The 25783-nt window shown below is 36.6% G+C and overlaps 1 long non-coding RNA gene across 49 annotated transcripts in view; it reads left to right on the forward strand.

Annotated features, from left to right (window-relative positions):
• Nucleotides 1–23601, forward strand: part of LOC110402005 — a 316902-nt gene extending 293301 nt beyond the window's left edge. For 47 of the 49 annotated variants that reach the window (XR_002440790.1, XR_002440793.1, XR_002440787.1 and 44 more), the window contains 2 exons: nucleotides 2734–2883; nucleotides 9106–9475. This is a non-coding gene — a long non-coding RNA (uncharacterized LOC110402005). Of the gene's footprint in view, nucleotides 1–2733; nucleotides 2884–9105; nucleotides 9476–21167 lie in introns of those variants that run through there. The other 2 variants (XR_002440755.1, XR_002440779.1) reach the window with 2 other exon arrangements.

A 25783-nucleotide genomic window follows, 5' to 3' on the forward strand; every position in this document is an offset into this window, starting at 1 on the left:
AGAAAGCACGTGGTCCTCCTGCAGTTTACTGTGTAAGATTTTCAGGCTGTAAACTCTCTGTTATAATTCTACTAGTCTCATTTTTGATATATTCAGTAAAATTAATTGTTCCTCCTCAGATTGGTGCCGCTGTTTTTTTGTGTTAGATCTGCCTACGAGTCCCCTGCCTTTCCCCTCTTCCCTTTGTTTCCCCAGGGTGCGGGTCTGCGGTTTCTCTGCGGCTTTAGCCGCGGACCGCCCGGGGCCGGCCCCTACCCGCAGACAATTTTTTTTTTTTTCTTTTCTCGTTTTTTTCTTTTGGGCCTGTCCCCCTTGTCATGGACGCAGACCCTTAGATAATACCGTGACACCTCCCTCCCTTCCTCCCTGCCTCCCTTCCCTCCTTCCCTCTTTCCTTCCCTCTTTCCTTCCTTCCCTCCTTCCTTCCTTCTTTCTCTCTCTCTTTCTTTCAATTCCAATCAAAAGGGAGCCATTTTGGTGGATAACTCAGAATTTTTTCTGTTTAAAAAATCATTGTCCTCTTCAACTCAAGTGGTAGTTTCAGATGATGATAGTATCATTTCAGGCAAAAGGTGGAATAAGAAGTTGAATTTCATGTTTTGTATTTAAGGGTCAAAATACAATATGTGATAAGAATGTTCTTTGCCTTTGTAGCTGCAGAGTTAGAAAATAGCCTTTCTTTTTAGCTTTTTAGGAAAATAAAACATGAAAATATTTAGATTAGAGAAACTGTGGTTATGAAACTGTGCAATAGGGTGGTCAACACACTTGGCAAATTCAGGACAGACTGTTTTGCACACATCTGATCCATACTTTCTGTTCTCCTTTCCAATGGGGGTGCCCATTTAGGGGAGGTGCACAAGACATCAATAGTTAATTAAGTTTTGGTCTCTTAAAATAAATACATAAGACTTGTTGTATTTTGATTGCTGTCGAGGAAAAAACTTTTCAGATAGAAATACTTTAGTACTTTCGTACTTAGTTTTGGTAAGTCCATTAGATGAGCATATGCACGTCTGTATTGCTTTTAAATACTCAAAATACCACACTTTCATTACTTTAATATTTTGTGTTTAAAAATTTTGTTAGGAAGTCAAGACAGAAATTAAAAACTAAGCTATAAGAAGCAAAAAAGATAGTAAACTAACCATTTATGAAAGTACATTTTATCAATTTTTAAAATTTGTTTCTTTCACCAAGATCAGAACCTGAGGTGTCTTATAGGACAAGAATTCTTTTTTTTTATCTCTGGTATTTTGGCATGCCACATTTTGTTTTTAACATTTTTTCCAAATGACGTAGTCTGATCATTTCTCTTTTCCTTTTCCTCCTCCATTTTTTTTTTTTACTTACTTATATAGCAATAATTTGTACTTAAATTTAAAATATGCATGAGAAATTTGATTATTTAAAGACACTCTTGTATGATATCTGAATATTATGTTTATTTTTTATCAGAATAAAAGCAAGTGTTTATTTAACTTAGGATTCATTTTACAGTCACTGATGTAGAGTCAAACACATTCAGTGTGAAATTTGCCTTACTCTCAATGTGTTACAAAGAATAACTTCTCAGCAGTATATACCTACCTCCACTGATTGCTTGAACTATTTTTTGTTTTATGCAAAATTATTTGTCCACCACTAAGAAATCTAATCTTTTTGAATCAATGGTAGATTCTAATAATGGATGACTGCAGCTTATTCTTTTTTTCCTCAAGCAACAAAATATTAATATTAGTTTCTTTTCCAAATCTCCTTGTCCTTCTCATACAAATAAGAAAAAAAATCAAGTCCAAAGTTTCAAATTTTTTTGTTATGGATAATATGCCAATATTTTCAGATTGGAAGAGCTTAGGAACCATGAGAAAAAGACATACTTTTATTTATAAATATATACAATTCTTAACTTTTAGATATCTGCTACCAATCAGAAGTCTTCTTCAGGATGAAAATGTGTAAAGCAGTAGCTTTAGGAGTGAAATTTATCCACAATTTTCTCGATTACACTGAAAATTTGTGTACTTACTTGCATTAAAAACTTTTGGAGACTCAACTAAAGACAGTAAGGAGGACATAATCATTGGCTCAAATGATTTAGAGCGAACTGTTTTATGAAAAGACATCTGTTCACATTCAAGAAGTCTGTAGACTCTTGGGATTATAATTAAATATGTGTTTATACCTTTATACTTTCTCCCAAGTAGAAGGAAGCACAGCTTCAGCCTTTGGCTTGGTGATCTGCTGTGTAAGTAAATATCAATCATAATAAAATGCTAGCCAAAACAATTTATATATGTAAGACTGAGGCTGAATTTCCACAGCTAAAGGCCTCTGGACTCAAGCCAGTCCAGTATTAAGGAGAAAAATGCCCCCAAAATAAACATTGTTCACTGAAGGAGAATAGTACTCCCTGCAGACAATACCAGATGGAGAATCATAGAATAATGGAATATTCTGAGTTGGAAGGGACCCACAAGGTTCATTGAGTCCAACTCCTGGCTTCACACAGGACCACCCAAAATTCAAACCATACTTCTAATAGCATTGTCCAAACAAATACTATAATTTTAGCAATGCTCCTCATCAGACAAGTAGATTATGGCCAAGGCAGGTTAGCTACATAAAAGAAGATCTCAAAGATTCCTGCTAATAGAAAAGAAGTCTGAAGCATTATTTTTCTCTGAAATAAGCCTAACAAATACCTCTGTATACAAATCTGTGTTTGTACAGCTATGTTCTGTGAGATAACTAGGAGGAAGTCTTCATGTGATCAAGCTGGAATTTGGCATCTGGTTCTAATGTGGAAGAAGAGCCAACCACTAATTCCTTCTGATCTAAACTTCTGGAGAGCTGAAATCTGATCCAACAACATTCTCATTGGTGTGTATATAGATCAATCCTAGTCACTGAACTGATAGTGGATACTACAGCCATTAGTCTGGTTGCTGGATTCTTCTGAAGTAGTCCAACCAAGGCACTTACAGGCTATGACCGGTGATTGTGAAACATAGACATAATATGATATTATGGATGCTACAATTGTTCTTCACTTAGCGTCTTTAATTAGAATATCACACATTAGTGTATTAGGTCCTATATGTGGTTGTTCATCTTGATTCTCTTTAGATCCCCAAATATATCTTATCCTCACTAGTACACCACCTATTAAGGGATTATTTATTCTTTCTGTGGAGTGTGGAAGTTACTTCTCTATGTATACATATACTGTTTTGTGTCTTTTTTTACCTTTGTGTTCTACTTACCAATTATCCCTGTTTTTATATGATGGATGCTTGGATTTTTTTGCCTGGCTTTCACCTGTCACACTTTCCTCAAGGCACGTATAAGCCCCTGAGTCAGTCACTATTAATAGATAGGAAAAAAAAATAAAATTAGCATATTGGCTATTGGCTAAAAAGCCATGGAACTACAACCTTTGTATCGACATAGTGAATCTTTGTGAAAGGGTTAGAAATGGTTTTCCATGGCATTGTACCTAAGACAGGCCATTCTGGATAACAAATAAGTAAGAGAGAGATACTTCAGCCAAGGATTTATTGAGTACTCGACCAACCAGTAAAGCAAAATCAAATTTAACAGATCAGCAGAAAGTACTCTGGTGATGTTGTTTTGCTCTGCAACTAGGCTGCCAAAGGGCAAGGAAAGGCAAAGGATACAATAAGATACCTTGCCAATAACCTTAAGACGAGCTGCTTCGTTTCCCCTGTTCCCCTAATCCCAAATCCTCAAGCACATGTCATCCACACTCCTGAACAAAAAAAGACCCTGAAATCCTTCCCAAGATTTCTGTTACAGCAGGGGAGCATTGATCAACCATGCCCACCACTGGCTCTGTCTGCTATAACTAAACTCTCTCTGGGCCAGGGGCTGTTCTTGTTGTGTCAAACTCATCAATTGTAAGATGAGTCTTAATGAAAAAATAACAGTGTCAGTAAACAGACATGTTCTGAGGACTGTTAATGCCTTGCTGATCAAAGATGATGGGGTATCTGAAAGTAAGCACTCACTCACTCTAAAAGGAAATGGTTTCTCTACTATAATTTTATGAATGAGATTATGAATGCTTCCAAAATTTCCCATTTGTCATAGGCCTGAGTTATGGTATTCTCCTTTCACACCTGAAAAGAAAGATCAAATAAGCAAAGTAATAACAGAGATTATAATTAAAAAATTAACAAGAAACACTTATCTGCATCTTGTTTTGAAAAGACAATTTCCTTCCAAACATGCTCCACTTATAAGAAACTTGTCCCTTTTTATCAGCAGAGAATTAAAACAATCTTCTGCATTTCTGTAAAGCTGACAATTTAATGTTATTGAATCCTTCAGATTAGTAGAAAAATTTTTCTCATAGGAAACAACTGAAACACAGTAGGTTTAAAATATGTTCATCAAACATTTTCCCAATTTTAATTCTCACATTAAATACTTGAGAAAATCTTTGAATGTGAACTGTTAGTGTAAATTGAAATATACATAATGAAAATGTATAAAATCTTTTCATTTTTCTTCATTTTGGAACTGCTTTATCTTTAAAAAATACTAAATCTAGAAACAAAATCTCCTGAACAGTCATGAAACAATGATGTGAAAGAACAGAAGAAAATCATCATTGGACATTCCAAACTTAACCAAACATTTGACTGTTTTTTATCCTGACACATACAGCGGCTGAAAACAATAAACCTTTAAAAATTAATTTGTTTATTCCTGGAGTGTTCCAAAAATAAATAAATAAATAAATAAATAAATAAATAAATAAATATCGGAGGTCTTCTGCCTTCTGTTATTGTGAGTCCACTATAGTCAAAGATGACAGTGCAGTGGCAGGAGTATGTAAATTGAGATCTCTACCCTTCAGGTGAGGTAGAATATGTGCTTACACATGAATGACTACACCCTTGCAAAATTTTCAGCGTCACTCAACTGTAACTTCGCTGCACATCATTCAATTCTCATATCCATATACTGTCTTGTACGCATATATATTTTATTCCTTTAAATATAAAAAGTAAAAATTTATAAATATATACCTTAATCTTAGTGAGATTCCATTGGCTTTATTCCTGCCTAATAAACTGAAAAAAGATATACTCATTTGCACCTATAATACTCTTTACTGTAAATACCCCAGTGGACATATTATTTTGCTAATTATTTTTCAGCTTTACATGGCAAAGACTGAACAGAAAGTACATAGCAGTGTGAAATGCTCCTCTTTCTTTATGGCCTCAGGTTGTGTACTAATGCCTTCATTTAGATGATATATAATAATTTTTGTAGTGGAATGAAACCGAGACTGCTAAAAACAATATGTTATCATTACTACATAATTTGGGATGAGGAAAGAAATCTATACCTTCTGTCAATTGAATAAACATTCGTGGTTTATGGAGGTGATAGGCTGTCATCTTTCTATTTGTAGCCAGAGTTCAATTTTTCCTTTGATAGAACACCCTGGTATATACCATACTGATTACACCAGTAGATCATTAAATTAATGTGCAGCAAATTCTTGCTGGCAGCTATTGATTTTAAAGGCTTATCATAGCAGCATATTCCAGCCAAAGCATTTCAGCCTGAGAGTAATCTGAGAGAACTAGACTACCTCTGCATACTAAAGTTTCAATTGGTGATTGTTAGGAAGCTAAGGTAAAAATGAAGATGAAATACTTTGACCAAAAAGAATCACTGTTCCTTTTTATTTATATTTTGCATTATTTTATCTCAAGCACAAACAGTAGGATTCTTTGAATGTGCAATTACCATCTATACATGCTTCCTTAATATAACAGCGTCAAAACGGAATCAGAGATTTGCTTGAAGTGATCACTTAGTAAACCGGAACAAACTACCCTACATGATGCATCATTCCCTGGGATTCATACAGCATATAAGTGTCTTGACTGCATATACTAAATCTGATACAGTGATTTCTATGTAATTCACCAGCACCAGTCCTGACTCTTACACAGGAAAACATCCAACAGAATTTAATCATGGTTTTATCTGAATCCTGTTCCTTTAAGTCAGGGCTCTGATGAAAAGCCATCCATGCTCTAGACTGCTTACTTACTTGTTACTATGAATGAAATTCCAAGTCATACATGTACATGTAAATATGGAGCTCATAATTGAGATCTCTTGACCTTTTATGAATTATGGGTTTTTTTTCCCCTTTCATATAACATGTGCTATGTGAGCCAGTGCTGAAAATGCACGTACAACTTAAGAGTAAGAGAGGAAATGCAGACATGTGGGTGTTCTGTTGTGGTATTTAAGCAGGCACTGATTTCTGAGATTACATAAAAATGGGCATTAAATTTGATCCTTTTAATTTTATTCTAAATATTTGAATCTCATGATTCTTCCTTTTTTTTTTAGCCATGGTGGCAGCACTATCTTTTTCATTTGGTAGCTCTGTTGAGAACAACAGAAGTCTTTGAAGAAATTTCTAGACCTTCATATAATGAGGCTGTCAGTTTCACTGCTTTTTTAACAGGAGGGCTGGACACAAGGGTGATCAGAGGGCTGGAAAACCTCTCCTGTGAAGAAAGATTGAGAGTTGTGATTGTTCTGCTTAGAGAAGAGTAGGCTTTGGGGAGACCTTGTTACAGCTTTCCATTACTTGAAGGGAGTTTATGAACAGGAGAGAGACTGACATTTTACTCAATCCGGTAGTGATAGGACAAGGGGGAATGATTTCCGTCTAAAAGAGGGGAGATTTAGATTAGATGTCAGGGGGAAATTTTTCACTCAGAGGGTGGTGAGAAACTGGCACAGACTGCCCAGAGACGTTGTCGATGCTCCATCAGCAGAGATGTTCAAGGCCATGAAGAATGGGGCCCTGGGCTGCTGATCTAGTGCCTGATTTAGTGATTGGTGACCCTGCCCACGGCACAAGATCCGGAATTAGATGATCTTTGAAGTCACTTCCAACCCAAGATATGATTCTATGAAAAATCAAGATTAGATTAATGCATCTGTAAAGTTTCTGACAGCAAGCAGATACTCAATCTTTTGTCAACAAACATTCCGATTTCAAGCCCCAGTTTGCCAGTAGTCATTACAGTTTGCCATAACTTAACTCCCTTTCTCCCTTTGTCTTTTGATTCAAATCAAATGAAATAAAGTCAATCATATTTTCAAAATTAATAGTCTAGTCATATGACTATAATGCAGATCAGTTGAGCCTCTATACATTTGAATTTCACATTATGCTAAAAGATAAGTGTTTAATCTCAGTGATTGTATTAGACAGTGAATTTGAGCTCACCTGTCAAAAAACTGAGGAATTTTTCAATTTCAGAAATTACGTGATTTCCTTCAATTATGTAACTCAGACTCAAGTAGTTCACACAAGAGATGGTTTTCAAAATACTTGCTCATATCTATGTCATTTGAATTTCACCAGCAGTTGCAATAAAGAACTGAGGAATTCTGGTTGTCTCAGAATACTTTGCATGCTAATCATTTATATAATCATGCTGTTGGCATTTTGAAACATTTGAGTCAAGAAATTAATACGACTGTCTAACAAAATTTGTAAAAGATATCCAAGAAATGAGACTGCAAGTGTCGTGTTACTAACATGGTCCATTCTTCCTCATCTGTAGACATTTATAGCATCTGCACTTTTGGAACAGCAGGAAATATTTTGAAAATTAGAGTTAGCATATTGCAAAGGGAAATATGGCAGTAAGTTCCCAGTTGAGACCTTAAATAAAACTTGCTGTTTCTAATGTGGTCCTAATGCTGTTCGGCCTTCCATTAGCAGAGACCTCTGCATAGCCGTGGGCAAGCATCAAATATGCAGTAGTTTATAACAGTTATACATAGAGTGGTAAAGCAAAAACATAATTATGCTAAGAGAAAAGATACAAACTGAAATTTGCCTTCAGGCAAAGCCTTGGTTTCTATAAGCAAATTAAATTGCAGCCTTTACTTCATATATAGAAAACTTATTTGTATATTTGTTCTTTACTTTCCTATATGACTTAGAATCAAATACTGGTTTATCTGGGGTATATAGGCAGGAATTTGAATTGAAGTATTAATGATATTTGCAGTGAAAGAAGTGTTTCTCATTTTCCAAAGGGAACAAGCTGATCTGAATGTACTGAATACACTGGGAAAGAGAAATCTATTATATTGTTTAGGCAAAAATTCTACCAATAATGGCCTATGTAAGGCCTCTATGCAGTAAAAGTGTTCCAATATTTAAATACTTTATGTTACATTCAAGAAAGCTAGTTAAATAGGTTTTTTTGGTTTTCTTTTTGTTTTCTGACCATACTAATGCAAAGTGTTTGGAAGTTTTGCTTGTTTTTTGAATGTCTTCTAATTTTTTTTTTTTTTTTTTTACATTTTTAAATCAAGACACCTAAATCTTATCCATCAGTTCTCAGTCACCTTTTTGTAATGCCAACATTTGGCATAATTGTTAACAATGCAAGCCTTGTAACAACTCTGAGACATGAATAGGTGATGCAGAAAAGACACCCATTTAGTTTGCTGCCAATTAAATTTCAGGACCACTCACTGAAATTGCAAACAGTCATGTCATTTTGAAGTGAAAGTGAACTAAATTTGCTTAAATCAAGCAATCTTAGGCCAGGGAACCACCAAATAGCTACATTATAGCATTTACCACATTGTGGAAGCTTGAGTTTGACAGTCATGATGTTAGAGCTTCAATAATTCAATACACTTTCAAGTTACTCAGTTATAAAGCATGAAGTTTAAAAGCCTTTTGCCTGTATTCGTAGTTAACTCTTCCATCTTCTTATTCATATTTAATGCGTTGTGAAATTTAATTAGTCTTGTTCTAGAAATGCACTTGTGGTCTAACATATAGCTGTTTGTGAAAAGGTAAATATTACTTTTTGTTATTAAATCTCAACTATTTTTCATTCTTTGCATTCAGGATCCACTGTCTGAAAGTCTTTTGAATGAACAGCTTACTGTGACCCTCCTGAATTAATAGTGTCTTTTCTTTATCTGACTTATTTATTGAGTCATAGAAGAGACCTTCTCTGCAAGTGCTGATAATGTGTTTTTTTTCTTTTTTTTTTCCTGAAGGCTTCCTCTGTGCACAAACTACGCAAATATTTAAGTCAGATTCCTTCACAGATGAACTTTAATGGAGAATATGTAATAGACCAATTTGCAGAGATGTGCTACCACTGAAACAGGAAATAGTGATGACGTGACTTTGTCTGAATAACTTAATAAATACAATTATAAATATGTTAATAGAGGATAAAAATTTACCTGCACTGTAATTTACCTGGTGTACCTCCAGAACCCATCTCTGGAAGTCATCTAGTTGTCATGGTTTTGTGATTTTCGGTTATTGGTACTCCACATCATAACATCATGTAGTGGATGTACCTAGTTCTCAGAAGAGAAAGACTACTACAGTCCCCACGGTACTTTTCTCCTCTGTTACCATTTTTCCAGCTGGAGGGAAAAGATAAAAGCTCGCAGTATAAAAACTTGCAGATCACGAGACCTCGTCCCTTTTTCCGCCGTCTCTCGTCCTGGCAGCATCTCGCTCTCCAGCCGTCTTATCGTCAGTAGTAGAGTAAGGCCTACCTTGATTTTGGGACATTCTCTGTATTGGATTTATCAGCTTAAATTGTAATTATATTGTACTATAGTGTGTTGTTTTGCATTCCGATATCTTATTTAGTAAATTAGTTTGTTTCTCCTCAGCTTGTTGCCGCTGTTCTTTGCTCTCAGGGCCATCTCCCTACGCTTTTCCCCTTTTCCCTTTTCCCGGGACGTGGACCCGTGGATCCCCCGTCCCCTTCGTCATGGAACTGGGCCGAACGCCCGTAAACTGTTGACACTAGTATTTAGCTTAGTTAGGGAACATGGCCAACAAGTGGAAGGAGTCAAAATTCACACATGCTTCAAAATTAATAAAATACATTCTCAGTAAGCAGACAATGACATTTCCAACTGGTTTCACTTACAGAAGTCTTGCTTTGAACAAATGCACATATACAAATTTTTTTTGTAGGTTTGGGATTTGTCAAATTTCTGTTTATTATCTGCAGGTTTATGGCTGAATCTTCTAGCAAACTGATGAACTTTACTTCAGCAACTATTTTGTAAAATTTGATCTTCCGTGGTTAAAGATCAAAGAAAAGAAGGTTGCAACTGTCAGGAAAAAAGGATGCACTGACATGCATTAAAGCTGACTTTTATGAGATGAATGAGAATGTATAATGAGTTCTCTTTGATATAGTCATGGTTGTGCTCGTTCAGTGTCTTTTAAGCCTGTATCCTGTTCTGTTACAGTCCTTAAACTTCTTGTGTGGACAATCTCATCTGTTTGACCATGTGCTTCTACTGGGACAGTAGTAGAGCTCATAATATGAAAATTTATGGGATTTACTAAGGAGTAATGTAATTTCATGTCCAACTCCTTGACCACAGCTTCAGTAATCTAATCCTAATGGCCAGTAAAGATACAGGATGGATGTGCATGAGAGGCTTCAAATTTAATTGATAAAAACTGTTTCTTGACATAGTACTTGAGACTGAAGTATTTCAGGACATGATACTGAAAGAAGGTGTTACTCTGAGTGCTGGTAGGTTCTGAGCCTTTGAATCAGAAAATAATACACAGAAAAATATATTGTAAAGACTTCTGTGTTCCTTAAGTGGGAGTGACATTTTTTTTCAATAAAACATCATGTAAATAAGTGTTTTATGAAGCTATTTGTACAAACAGAGAATGACTATTAGTTTTAAAGGAACTGAGATTTCACTGAGATAATGAATCCTTCTCCTGTAAAGACATAACTTTGTGCCTTCTGAGCACTGTTAGGACAACACTTATCTGAGATCACCATTTCAATGCTCTCTGATGCAGTCTTCTTTGCTTCTCTAGTATAATCCATTTCAGCAACATTCACTGAATTATTCTATAAATACCTTTCATTTATATATGAATCATAGTTTACCTAAATTTAAATATATTAGCAGCAATTAGTGAACAAGAATTGTTTCTACCTGCATGAGGTTTAGGCCCCTGCATTCCCCAATAGAATTATAGAATTATAGAATCACCAAGGTTGGAAAAGAACTCCAAGATCATCCAGTCCAACCATCCACCTATCACCAGTATTTCCCACTAAACCATTTCCCTCAGTAAAACATCTAAATGTTTCTTGAACACCTCCAGGGACAGTGACTCCACCACCTCCCTGGGCAGTCTGTTCCAGTGCCTGACCACTCTTTCAGAGAAAAAGTTTTCCCTAATGTCCAACTTGAATCTCCCCTGGCGCAACTTGAGGCCATTCTCTCTAGTCCTATTGCTAGTTACCTGGGAGAAGAGGGCAACCCCTGCCTTGCCACCGCTTCCCTTCCAGCAGCTGTAAAGAGCAATAAGGTCACCCCTGAGCCTCTTCTCCAGACTAAGCAGTCTCAGTTCCCTCAGCTGCTCCTCATAAGACTTCTGCTCCAGATCCCTCACCAGCTTTGCTGCCCTTCACTGAGCATGCTTCAGGGCCTCGATGTCTTTTCTCTTGTGAGGGGTCCAAAACTAAATACAGTAGGCAAGATGCAGCCTCACCAGTACTGAGTACAGAGGAATGATCGCTTCCCTGCTTCTGCTAGCAACACTACTTCTGATACAAGGCAGGATGCTGTTGGTCTTCTTGTTTACCTGGGCACACTGCTGGCTCATGTTCAGCTGAGCGTTGACCAATACCCCCAGATCCGTTTCCCCTATACAGTCTTCCAGCCACGCTATCCCAATCTTATAGCATTGACTGGGGTTGTTGTGGCCAAAGTGCAGGACTTGGATCTTGTTCTTGTTGAACTTCATCCCATTGGTGTCAGTGCTGCTATCCAGCCTGTCTAGATCACTCTGTAGATCCTTCCTACAGAGGATTTGACACTTCCTGCCGAATTTGTGTTATTTGCAAACTTACTGAGGGTGCACTCAATCCCCTCATCCAGGTCATCAATAAAGATATTGAACAGGAGAGGCCCCGATACTGACCCCTGGGGAACACCGTTAGTAACCTGTTGCCAGCTGCATTTAACTCCATTCTCTGGGCCCGGCCAGCCAGCCTATTCTTTACCCAGCAAAGAGTGTACCTGTCCAAGTCATGGGCTACTAACTTCTCCAGGAGAATACTGTGGGTGATAGTGTCAAAGGCTTTGCTGAAGTCTAGGTAGACTATGTCAATAGCCTTTCACTTGTCCACCAGGCTGGTGACTCAATCATAGAAGCAGATCAGGTTGGTCAAGCAGAACCTGCCTTTCATGAACCCATGCTGGCTAGGCCTGATCCCTCAGCTGTCTCACACATACCATGTGATCTCCCTCAAGATAATCTGCTCCATAACCTTTCCTGGCACTGAGGTCATGCAGACTGACCTGTGGTTCCCAGAATAATCATTAACCATGAGCAGACATCAGGCCAAGCACCAAGTAAACAGCCCCATGGTAAAAATAAAAACAAAACCAAAATAATTACAATTGCACCAGCCTCTCAGACATGTGTTTATGAGATGAGTTTTCCTTAGTATCCCTCTCTGCCACTGAAGGGATTGAATAAAATACAACCTTATACGCTCACCCTGTCCACTAACAGTCCCAGTCCCCTGAGGTCCTTTTTGACAATCCTCAGGCTTCCCTCAGCAACTTCATTGCTGTCAGTCTGAACTATCAATAAAAGATAATAATCAGAGGGGAGAATCAGACTGGGAAGTTTCCTAGAAATGTCCCTGACCCAGACCCCAGTGAGGCAGCAGACTTCTTTATGGCTAGGGTTGGGCTGACATATGGGGCCCTCTGTTCCCTAAGAAGGTAGTCACCTATGATAATCACTCTTTCCTTTTTGGTGGAGGCAGTCTTGAGGTGTGGAGTTGGCTGCCTCACCCTAGCAGTGCTTATTACTCCACCATAACTGTGTTTTTCCCAAGTAACATTTTTCAGGTACTGTGGACCAAAGAAATGAGGATTATTAAAATCCACATGTATAATGAAATTTTGGTAGAAATAAGTCTTCCAAGAAAATTATGTTCTGAATTAATTAATCAGAGTGTTTTCATGGAGCCGTTGGAGTGGGTCCAGAAGAGGGTCACGAGGATTATCTGGGGGCTGGAGCACTTCTGCAAGGAGAATGGTTGAAGGAGCTGGGATTGTTCTGCTTGAAGAAGAGAAGGCTCCAGGAGACCTCATTCAGCCTTCTAGTACTTGACGGGAGCTTATAAACAAGAGGGAGACTGACTTTTTACATGATCCAATAGAGATAGGACAAGGGAGAATTGTTTTAAACTAGAAGGAGATTTAGATTAGATATTAGAAGTAAATTCTTTACTCAGAGGCTGTGATGTGATGTTAAGACATTGGAACAGGTTGCTCAGGGAAGTTGTGGGTGCCACATCTCCAGAGGCCTTCAATGCCAGGTTGGATGGGGCCCTGGGCAGCCTGATTAAGGGGGTTGCAACTCTGCCCTCTACAAGGGGACTGGAACAATATGACCTTTAAGATCCTTTCCAACCCAAGCTATTCTATAATTCATATATTTATATATATGTGTAGTCAGAAACCAGGATATTTAAAGAAGATGAAACAGAGGCATATAATTTTCTATTTGTCTATTAATTCAGATCAGAATGTGGACCTACATATGGAATTAATCGAACAGCCTTTAGTGGCACTTGCACACTTCCCCATTCTGTTACTATTCCATATTAAGTGTGAAAGGAGCAGAGGATGATTTTTTTTTCCAAGTTATGGCATTGTCTATTTACAACAGTTGTAAAAATACTGTATAATACTTTTCTCAGCATATTTGCAAAGACATTTTACTGCTGTGTTATGTGGATAGTTCAGTCTTGGCAGAAATGCTATAGTTTGTTGACAGTTTCCAGGTTTGTTCATTTGTGTAGATTACTGTTTTTCTGAGTAATTTTGGCCACTGATGACCTGTTCAATCTCTATAGTTGTGTGCCAGTTGGACTTTTATCATGAGTGTGGTTTTTTTTTCTGTGCTTCGGAGTTGTTCTCATTGTAATGTTGATTGTCTTCTGCTGTCATAGTTCTTTTGTTCTATTAGTGTGAATGTCTTATTTTTATTGAATGACCTTTACTTAATCTATTCCCATATCTCCAGTGAAATTTAATAGAATCTGTGAATATTTTTGTGTTTGAAATATAGACTAGAAATGCATGCCGAGGAGCATAGAATTGCCTTCTTGTTTTACATTTATTCATAAAGAACTTTGCAAATATAGCTCAGAATAAAATATATGAAGTAGCACTATAGCTTGTTTTTCCTAAAACAACATATTTCAGTGAAAATATGTATATTTAAAAAAGTATATATTCCAGCAAGTTCAAAACAAATGTCAGTGTCTGAAACTGAAACTGACATGAAAAACCTATACTTCAGACTATCTTCTGTATATGCAGATATAGTCTTTATTATTTACTTGTCCATTTGAGCCACAGAAATGATTTCTGTTGCTTGGAATCAATAATTTATGATCGTCCTAAATATGTAAGAGTTAACCATTTCAGGGTGAGGATCAGGGTTTGAAAGAATTGGAATTTACATACTTATCGGGGCAGATCATTTCTGGAGATTAGACCATAGGATCATTACAGTAGAGCAGACAGTAGGTTTATATGAAGTATCAGAGCAGAATAACCTTCCTTCATGAATGTTACTTCATTCCTATCTGAGATGTACTGTCTTAGCATGAAATGCTTGAACATGGATTATTAGCAGATTTTTCCTGTGTATGTATTTGAGAATTGCATGGATGAAAAGTCCCTCCTTTCTAGTAGTTCTTGTAAATTAGATTGAAAAAGGTTAGTGGTTCTAATTCAAACTTTTTAAGACACACTCCATCCACAACAATCTGTATAGTAACAAAAAGAAAAACGAATCTGTGTAGATGCCTGAGGCAGGTAAAAGCGGTAGGGGGATGCGTGCTGATCAGCACGGTGAACAAAAGGAAGGGTGTCCGGTTGAGCAATCACAGTAAGGTGCGTGCTTGCTGATATGTAATGCCGTAATGCCTCGTGCTAGGCGGACTAAAGGGGGGGTGGGGGGGTGAGGGGGTGGGCGCTTGAGCGCGTGACTCGGGTGTGATTGGGCATGCACAGCAGCTGTACTGGTATAAAAGACAGTGTGAAAGTTCCAGTAAATGGGAGTTGAATCTACAACGAGTTGAATCTCTACGTTTGTGATTGTGTCTCTCCCTGGGGTGGGATCCCAGTTCTTTAGGGTCTATTAATTGTCGTGCCATGACAGGTGCCAAAGAACTAATTCATCAGCCAGAATCATGACTAAAAATTTTCCCTAATTGTACGTTGGTCACCGTTGCTCATTGGTACCATATTTAGAAGCGTGCTTGTTTGTTCTTTATGTATACTGTCACCCTTTGAGAGGTAGAGTTAAAAGATGAAGTCTGAAGAGGAGTGTAACACCAACATTTCGCAGAAGAAATGTCTCTAGCCCTGAGTGGAATCTCTAATAGTACTCTGTGCTCATTTATCAGAAAAAAAACAGAAATTTCTTGAAACTTCAAAATGAGTAATTACAGCAATTCCCTCTTGTATGGGAACTGCTGAGTCATGGCCTGAACCACTGATTGAGCACCTGGAGGAAAGACCCAGTCAGCCCTGGGAGCACAGGTGAAGGCAATTCACCTGTGCAACCAGGCTCCACCCCTCTTAGGCCTCATTTAAGGGCTGACTGCCCCTGAGGAAGGATCTCTGCCTGGAGATCCTTCGTTGGTGGGAGCCTTTTCCTGCGAGCCCCAAATCTTCCGATCCGGGTGAGCGCTGTATTTTCCTTCCACCTTTTGTAATGCTGTTTCCATTGCGTTAGTCCTGCTTATCGCTACACCTCTTAACACCTGTCAAAAAGTATTTTGGTTATGAGAAAAACTGTTAGAATATGTATCTTTTCCTGCTTTTTTACTATATGTTATTTTTAAAAATTTGAATGTTCTCATTATCCCCAACAATATCTATTCTTTATTCAAATTCTTGGTTTCAATATTGTCAATAGCTTGATCTCATTCCCGAAGATTATTAATCACACAGTGTTTAAAAGAAATATTTTCTGGCTTTTAGAATTAGTTTAATGTTCCTTATGTGTATGTGCTAGCAGAAAGCGTAGATGTACCCTATCCCGTCTCTAATAATTCAAATTACTAAGGTAAACCCAGCAGAATGTAATAAAAAATGATTTTCAAGGCATCCACTTAGAAATCAGTAAAATAATTATAAATTTTATTAATCTGAAGAAAAAGAGAGGATATTTCTGGGGACAGTAAGAAATTTGGTTTTAAGAAAATAATAATAGTAAAAATAATAAAGTAAAAAAGGAGTTTGAGTCTTTCCCATCAAACCAAAATTAAAACAAATGATTGTGTGACTGGAAAGCACACTGAATTTGATACAAATGCTCATTTGTAATCTTGCTGGTTTTTTGTTCAGACATCAATTCTGCTGAGTGTTTACATACAGGATGTAAAGTAATTGATGGCACTTCTCATTACTTAACATGCTGTTAATCATCTTCCATACTGTGAAATACTCTGAAGTACTATAAAATAAAGTCTGTCTCTGGTTTGGAACATTCTTGATTCATTGTTCATACTTTTCCTGTACTGTATACAGAAGATTTACATGTTTTCTGTATTTTAATTGTTTTGGGGGCCTTTTTTTCCCTTCAGTAAGATAACCGCTGTAACAAATGGAGAGACAAAGATTTTACTCCTTCTGCTAAAGAAGAGGTTGAATAGTTTTTTTAAAAAAGACAGCATAGAATTTAGTGGTAGACAATGAAAAGCATGCTGCACCACTTTTATAGGAGAATAGGAGAATACTCTATTGAAAATCCTCACTGCTGGGGGCTTATGGGCTTATGTCCCTTGAAGTTTTACTGACTATGAGGGTTGTTCATTCTGCCTTTATTTTCCTCCAGTCTGTTTCTCCTCTGCCGATTTTCTCATATTTAGTGTTTGGAGAAATTAACTTATCTAAGTGATTTTTCAAGATGGATTTATCTCTTCTGAGAGAAGATAGTTCTGCAAACTCAAATTCTTTAACTGCAGAGCACACATGGAACAGCCAGCAGAAGAACAGCTTTTCCACCTGCTTTTAGTAAGCTTCAGCTGAGAAGAGTGCACTCTTGAACTATTCAGTATGGCTAGATACACTATTGTCATGGTTTTATGATTTTCGGTTATTGGTACTCCACATCATAACATCATGTAGTGAATGTACCTGGTTCTCAGAAGAGAAGGACTACTACAGTCCCCACGGTACTTTGCTCCTCTGTTACCATTTTCCAGCCGGAGGGAAAAGATAAAAGCTCGCAGTATAAAAACTTGCAGATCACGAGACCTCGTCCCTTTTTCCGCCGTCTCTCGTCCTGGCAGCATCTCGCTCTCCAGCCGCCTTATCGTCGGTAGTAGAGTAAGGCCTACCTTGATTTTGGGACATTCTCTCTCTCTGTATTGGATTTATCAGCTTAAATTGTAATTATATTGTACTATAGTGTGTTGTTTTGCATTCCGATATCTTATTTAGTAAATTAGTTTGTTTCTCCTCAGCTTGTTGCCGCTGTTCTTTGCTCTCAGGGCCGTCTCCCTATGCTTTTCCCCTTTTCCCGGGACACGGGCCCGTGGATCCCCCGTCCCCTTCGTCATGGATTTGGGCCTAACGCCTGTAAACCGTTGACAACTATTTTAGTCAACTATCTCTTTGGTCTTTACTGTGACTGTAATTGCATTCATATTTCAGTCTTGATATTTTTATACTTGTATACAGAGTTCAGACTTCTGATTCTGAGGAACTAAACATATGAGTAGAATCTAATTCAATGAAGATCTATGATTTAAGATGTCGTATATTATTAATATTTATTTTATTACCAATAATATTTTAGTGTTGTTAGTGGATTCAAAGATATCACAGAAGCACAGAATTGTAGTGGTTTGAAGGGACCTCTGGAGTTGGAATTTCCTGTATTCCAGCTTGTGCTCATTGCCCCTTGTCCTGTTGCTTGGCACCACTGAAAACAGTCTGGCCCATTTCACTTGACTCACAATCACCTTTTAGGTATTTATAAGCATTGATAAGATTCTCCCTCAGTCTTCTCCAAGATGAACAGTCCCAGGTCTCTCACAGCTTTTCAACACAAGGGAGATGCTCCAGACTCCTCATCACCTTTGTCACCGTCTTCTGGAGTCTCTCTTGGAGAACCCTGTCTTTCTTGAACAGAGGAGCCCAGAACTGGACACAGTATTCCAGATGTGGCCTCACCACGGCAGAGTAGAGAGAGAGGATCACCTCCCTTGACCTTCTGGCCATGCTCTTCTTAATGCACCTCAGCATACCACTGGCCATCTTGGCCACAAAAACATTATACTGGCTCATGGCCAACTAATTGCTCTCCAGGACATCCAGGTCCTTCTCTGCAGAGCTCCTCTCCAGTAGGTCAGCCCCTAACCTGTACTGAGATGTGCAGTTATTCCTCTCCAGGTATAGGGCTCTACACTTGCCCTTATTGAACCGCATAATGTTCCTCTCTCCCCAACTCTCCAGCTTGCCTAGGTCTCGTTGAATGGCAGCACAGCTTACTGGTGTGTTAGCTGCTCCTCCCAGCTTTGTATCATCAACAGACTTTCTTAGTGTGGATTCTATCCATTCATGCATGTCACCAATCAAAAAGTTAAAACAGGCTTAGACCCAGTACCAACCACTGGGAAACAAATATATACTTTTGTATGTTTATGTATACATGTTTAGTATGTAAGTACTGATCTGATCCACTTCACACTGATGATGTAGATGTCTGCTTCCACTGTTTACAAGCATCCTAATTAACAACCACATACATTGTTAGCTGTAAATGGTAGTGTAATTCCATTAAAATTGTAGATTGTGATTAAGCCGTTTCTAGCAAGCTGAAATTTTGAGATCCGATCATGCAAAATGTAATATTTGGCCACTGGGATGAGAAGAGGGAAAGCAGAGAAAGATGCAAAAAGCTCTTATCACAGGCAAACACACAAAAGGAGCCAAGTAAACCTTTTAGATTTAAATGTATCTTACAGTATTTATGTGTCAATAAACATTACAGGTCAATTTGTGACAGAGTGTGAAATGTTTGTAACATTTTTCCAACATTTACAGCTTGTGTCAATTTGCTCTGCTTACATTATTTTTCCTATTTTTCAGCTAGAAACTGTAATACAGTAGTATATCTGCCATATGATACAACTATACACCCTAAGGTTAAGTGTCTATCATTAATAAATTAATTAATTATCTTTTATAGGTTTCTTCTAGCCCTGTAAAAATCTCATTTGAGATTTTTAGTCATCAAAGGATAATGAATTATTTTTTCAGATAGTGTAAATCTTATACAGTTGCTTTGACTAAAATTAAATCCTCAATAAAAAAATGATACTGAGTAACTAGCTCAGTTTAGTAATCTTAGGATAAAATTCTAAATGACATAGAAGATAGGTATTTTGCTGCCTAGTGCTACTGCTTTGTTTCTGTTCTGTTAAGTTACGTATCTCAAAATAAAGAAAATCAAAACACATTTCTGTTTTTGCTTTGAAATAGTAAGATGAGTACCTGGTTTGTTTACACCAGAAAAGCAACTGATCTTGCTTTTCCTAAGTACAGGGGCTGCAAAGAGGATTGAAAGTATCAAAGTATTAACTAGCTACTATGATTTTAGAAAAAGATTAAGTCCTAGTCCTTTAAGTTTACCACCTGTTAAAAGATGAGGTTTTCTAGAAGTGGACTACCCCTAGCAAACTTAATTCAACAACTACAGACACTGAGATATTAACAAATCCATCTTCTACCTGTTAAGTTAAATGTGACCTAATGCACTCTGAGAAGTAAGATTTATTTGGAAAAAAAAGTATATGTCATATTATACAATAATTTAATTATCAATATTGATCTCATCTGGCTTCAGTTTTGTTATTCGCTTTTCAAATGGTTATATCAAATCAGATATAACCAGTTTCTCAGTAAACAGAGCTATCATTCTTGGAAGGAAGATGAATAAACTGAACTGAACCAAAAAGTCACAATATATAATCCCTTCTCCAGTTGTATGAGCACATGGACACTACCATACAAAAATAAATAAATAGCTGGAGCCTTATAACTTGCATCTTCTAGTAATTTTGTGTTCATTACATGTTATGGGATAGGAGGGGGAAAAAATGTAACTGGGAAAAAAATTAAAAAAGCACTGGAAGGATTCCCCATGGTTTTGTAATTGTCCTCTAACTGTGTGGTAAACATGCTTTGTTCATGCTCTTACCGCAACATATATATATTCAGATATACTGAATAATTTTTTTTTAAATAGTTCTTCCACTACTTACACCTTGTTATTTACAAAGAAAGAGAGTCTACAAGGACATCATTTATCAGTATGCTTCTTGTGCCAGTGTCTGGATTACCATTGCATTTGGGTCAATAGCTTGTTTACAGCCACCTTGAGAAGGTATATTTCTTTTTGGCCCAACTCTGTATGGTTTGTGTTATCATTCCAGAGCATTGTATTATAGTACATAATGCATATATCATGCCTTTCATAAAATACCTGCATAATGATGACATTCCTTTGGAATTACTACTAAATTTATTTAACAGATGCTTACATTCTATTACATCCATTTTACAAGGGCTTTTATAACACATGCAGATTTTAACAGTCTTAGAATTCTATATTAACTTTTGGTATGAATTCCTAAAGTGTTTTCCAAACATATATTTTTATTTTATTTGAGTTTCCTTGCTCTTCTAGGCACCACTCATGGCAAAAAAACCACTAAAAGTTCCCCTTGGGAGCCTCACTTATAATTTTTATTTTTGAGGAATTCTGTCTGTAATGATCTAAACTAGACCCTCACCAATTCTGAAGTTGTAGCCATTCAAATTCATTATATTTTTTGTAATCTTAGTGACTCTATGCAAATCTTTTAAAATATTTAAGTCACTTACTCTTTTGTTTCATTATCAGGTTATGAATTTTAAATAATAATGCTATTAAATTAATTATTATTAATTAATAATAAATAAAATTTAATATATGTTTGTGTTTGTTTGTTTTACAGGGAAACTTAGAAGATCATCTAGACTATTTTCTTATTCAACAATGACTTAAGGTCATTCGAGACACGTACTTGTCAATAAGCAATTGAAAATATCATAAAGGAAATTCTTCAACTTTCCTCATTAACTCACTTCCATATTTATTTCTCCTTTTAAGTAGAAGGAATTTTTTGTATCTTAAGTTCTTTTTGAAGAAAAAAGATCAATATTGTCTTAAATTATAGGGCAGAGAATATAGAAAATTTTTCTTTTTTTATGATAGTTCTTTAAATTTTTTTAAGTTCTCATGGTCTTCTTCAGTCTTTTCTTCTGAAGATTAAGCAGTTATTTTAGCTTTTCATTGTCATTTTCCAAACCTTCTTACTTGCAATGTTTAAGATAATCAAGGATGCAAATTTGCTTGTGCTTTCTGTCCAGATGAAAGCAACATAGAGATCTCTGATAAAAGATAACGGAGAGCAAGTGCTTTGTTTAAAAACCGCAAGGGACATTCTGTATGTTTGTGGTGAAATAATTCATAATAGTCTCTGCTATACAGGGCTGCAGGGCTTCACTGAGGCCTTCAAATGACAGAAGAGTAGGATGATGGTTCCATGTCCTTTATCATTCTAATGCATTCCAGAAACATTGGTCTACTGTTTCTGACCCTTATCAACTCAAATATTCATATTTTTATGTGGAAAACCCTGACTCTCTGGTTATTCTCTTTTGTATTTATGCATCTGATTTTGCACTTCTCTTTATTAAAGAGGTTTTTCTTCTTTTTTCCTCTAGATTTTGAATCATTTTTTTATCAGAATCAGTTTGAATTCTAATCCTGTTACTTGGCATGATTACAAATGTTTTTGTTGTCATGTGAAAATTATGTACAATAATTTTCACTTTCATGTTGCAAATTAACAGAATACCTCATTTAATATTAATTAAGGATCTCCTGTTAATCAAGACCATATGTTCCCTGGCACAGTTTGTCCATTTTTGTTTTTTAAAGAAAAATAGGATGTAATGTGTATTTATCCAAACACCCTGTTAGTTACCACATGCAACAGCAAAGTTTGAAAAGCGTACATGCTAATTTACAGGTATGTTCATTGTAAATAATCCTGCTTTATTTTCTTGTTACTCAGTGGCAGAAAAATAGCCACAAATCGTTTAGTCCAATGCCAATTGTTCTTCATAAGCCAGCAGCAATATTTCTTTACACACAGTCTTTATCTGCTCAACTCTCAAAGCCTTTGCTGTTGTATTGTATCACAAAATGATACTAATATAGAAAATCAGGCATTAAGTTCCTACCCCAAGGTCTTATGTGAAGCAATTTCATTTGCCTTTCATAACTGATTGGTACTGTGAAGCTCCACCTCACAGTTAAAGGCCAGTGATTTCCTTCAAGTTTCCTTACGTAGGGTTTTCAGCACTAAGAGCCTGCGTTTGGCCTAGGATAGGAAGCTTAAATGGTGGTCTGCTGCTGTCTTATTCTGGCTGAAGTAGGATGGGGAAGAGCAAGAGCATCAGAGCCCAGGCAGACCTAAGGACACAGTAACCTTTGGCAGGAGGCAGGAGCAAGCAGCTGGGAGTGGGTGAGGTGGTAATGTCTTCAGCTCATACAGCTGCCTCTGAAAAATGATGTGTGAACAAGCCATAAATCATTCTTGTTGCAGAGGAATATTTAGTAAATACATTTGAAAGCCTTTATTGCTTCCTGTCTCTAAGAACTACATGAGTAAATTGCTTAAACAGAACTTAGTGTGAGAAAAATCCTGTTGAAGTATTTGGAAACATTTAAACTATTTTTCAGCCAAGCAGTCCTTTTCTTTGGAGGGACTGTATTTTAAAGAAATGCCTACTACTCTTTACATTCAGTTATCCACACAGTTTTATCATTTTCTGCAACATTTTTATTGCAGCCATAAGAAACTTGTAGCATAATTTAGTAAACTAGAATGTTTCAGTGACCAAAGGTGTGTGAATGGTTTGGATGTGCAGCTGGCTTTGCCATAAAATCTATTAAACAAGAATGGAGGGAAATATTCCCCTGTTTGAAAGGCTACATCAAATAAGAGGTAACTTGCTTTCTACCTCCACATCACTCTTGAGAGAATCCAAAGAGCTACAGGTATGTTTCTCTTAATTTGCCCAATTAAATGGTAAAACCATACATTTTATTTATGTATGTAAATGATATATTTATAATATATATTACACAAACATATATGTTATAAAATAATATTAATAATAATATTTTTAGGTATTTGCAAGTAATAAAATTTCAGCATGTGTGTCAGAGCCATTGGACAGATTAATTATTATCCTGATCATTACTACTAATTAAATAACATCAGCAGATGTGTATACAAACAGAGGTATTAGAGACTAGTGTTACCTTTTGTTAAACCTCAAGTCTGTGTCAAATAAACTAAGTATATTAATTTGGAATTCTGTTCTTGACTCACTTTCAGGGTCTGCTGTCTTTAAGGCATTTCATTTTTATATGGAATTCATGACATCTCGTTTAGATGTTGTGTTAAGAGACATGGTTTTGTGGGTTTATTGGTCGTAGGTGGATGGTTGGACTGGATGATCTTGTAGGTCTTTTCCAACCTAGCTAATTATGTGATTCTGTGATTCTATATTTGTCTGTCTCATTGACATTGTGCTCCCATTTACAGTTACTTTTTTTTTTTAAAGGGAGAACACAACAAGTTTTCTTAACAGAAATGAGAAATTTGTGTCAAGCAGAAAAATAATAACTGCAATCTTCCTAGTAAGGAAAATTAAAATCTGTAAGTTTGACCACCTAACTGCAGTTAACAACTTCATAACCTAGCTGGACTCCAAACGGCAACAAGCCAGATACAAAAATGTGCATCTGAAAAAGGTAATGATGTGTTATGCATACACAGTGTAACCTCTCTACAGTAAAATTCAGTATGCTGTAGTTATTTTTATTACTGAATTTAGAAATAAGCTACAGGACAACTGAATGACTTGCAAGAAACAATAGCTGCAGTGAAAGAGGAATAAAAATTATACATTTCTGAAGCATAAAGAGAAATTGGAAAGGGAACGGGGTTTTGTGAGGTATAGTTGCTGACTAGAACTCATACTCCTGCTATTTCCAAGATTTTTGTTCTATTTCCTGATTAGCTTGCTTAAATTATGGGGAAAAAAGTGTTATATCAGTAGTCTGAATTTGTATCGACATATATCAAATGAGGTAATTCATATCACCTCCTGGTATATGTTCTGATATATCAAGATATTCCATAACAGCTGTTTTGAATATCAAACTTACTGTGTTCTCAGTAAGAAAGACTGACGGCCTTTACACCAAATACCAGTAGGTTCATAATTATATGTACGTACCCTTACACCTCCAAGTTACTCTCAGAGCCCTGGAATATCTGTATTATTATTATAAGTATTTTATAAAAGATGTGGCCAAAACCTTGGACTGGGAGAGATCATTTCTTCTGCAAACACCATTGGAGTGGAATGCACATACAATGAAATAATTTGATTGCTTCTGTACACATACCTGCAGAAGGAAAACAGAACACTCTTCTCTGAACATGTAAATAGTTTCACTTCTAAGTAGCACACTAGCAAAACCTAACAGGGTTGCAGAAGACCCAGGAAATGCGCTAGAAATCTCCCATTGTAAAAAAAAACAAAACAACAACCACAAAAAAAAACACAAAAAAAACCCCAGCCTTTATAGTACTTCCTGTTTTTCTAATTTCATGTAGTTCACAAAGGTTGATGAATTTAAGAGGTTTTTAATGATGATCTTAGTGGTTTTTCCGGTTCAAAAGCCTTACTTTCACACTAGTGGATAACTTAGTACAATATATCATTGTATATTACATAACTGAATATAAACTAAAAATAAGGTCCTTGATGAAAGGTGCAGTTAGACACCGGGGAAGTGCAAGCTGCTTCACGATGAGATGTATACGTAACTTAGCAGCCAGAATTGTCAGGAGTGTGCATGCACAGCATGTGTTCTACAATTGCTAGCTACATGCAGACATCTACAGTTTGAAGACACGAGAGGGTAGTGACAATGGAACAGGAGTAATTATGATGAAAGCTAGGAAGGTATTTAACCCTAAAAGAGCTTTAGACACCTAGTGACAGAAATATCCCTGTCATTTTCCTTTCGTCACTGCACTGCAATGACCTGGTCTGCAGGTAGTTTCATTTTCTGTGAGATGTTTCTTTAAAATACAAGATATCTAGACAGCTCATGTACGCAATTTGAGGAAGGAAAGGGTGCTGTTCTCAACATATAAATAATGTGGAAGATGTGTGATCTTCCTACAATACAAGGCATTGCCTTTAAAATATGGATCTCTTATGAGAGACTTGGTTCTGTATTTCAGCTGCTATCACATAATAGATGATGAATACTGTTTATCAACAAGCCCAATGCACTTACTTTTTCTGTACACATTTGCAATGCTGAAGAAGTACAGTCACAGCAAAGACCTCAGAAAAAAAATAAATACACATAAGATGTTTGGACTATCTAAAAGGAGTGGGTAAGGCTTAATATAATGAACTGTTGAAAAAAATAAGTGGTTTAGGAATATGGGTATCGTAGATATCTCTGTAA

Source organism: Numida meleagris, chromosome 6 (assembly GCF_002078875.1).
Source record: "Numida meleagris isolate 19003 breed g44 Domestic line chromosome 6, NumMel1.0, whole genome shotgun sequence".
NCBI lineage: Eukaryota > Metazoa > Chordata > Aves > Galliformes > Numididae > Numida > Numida meleagris.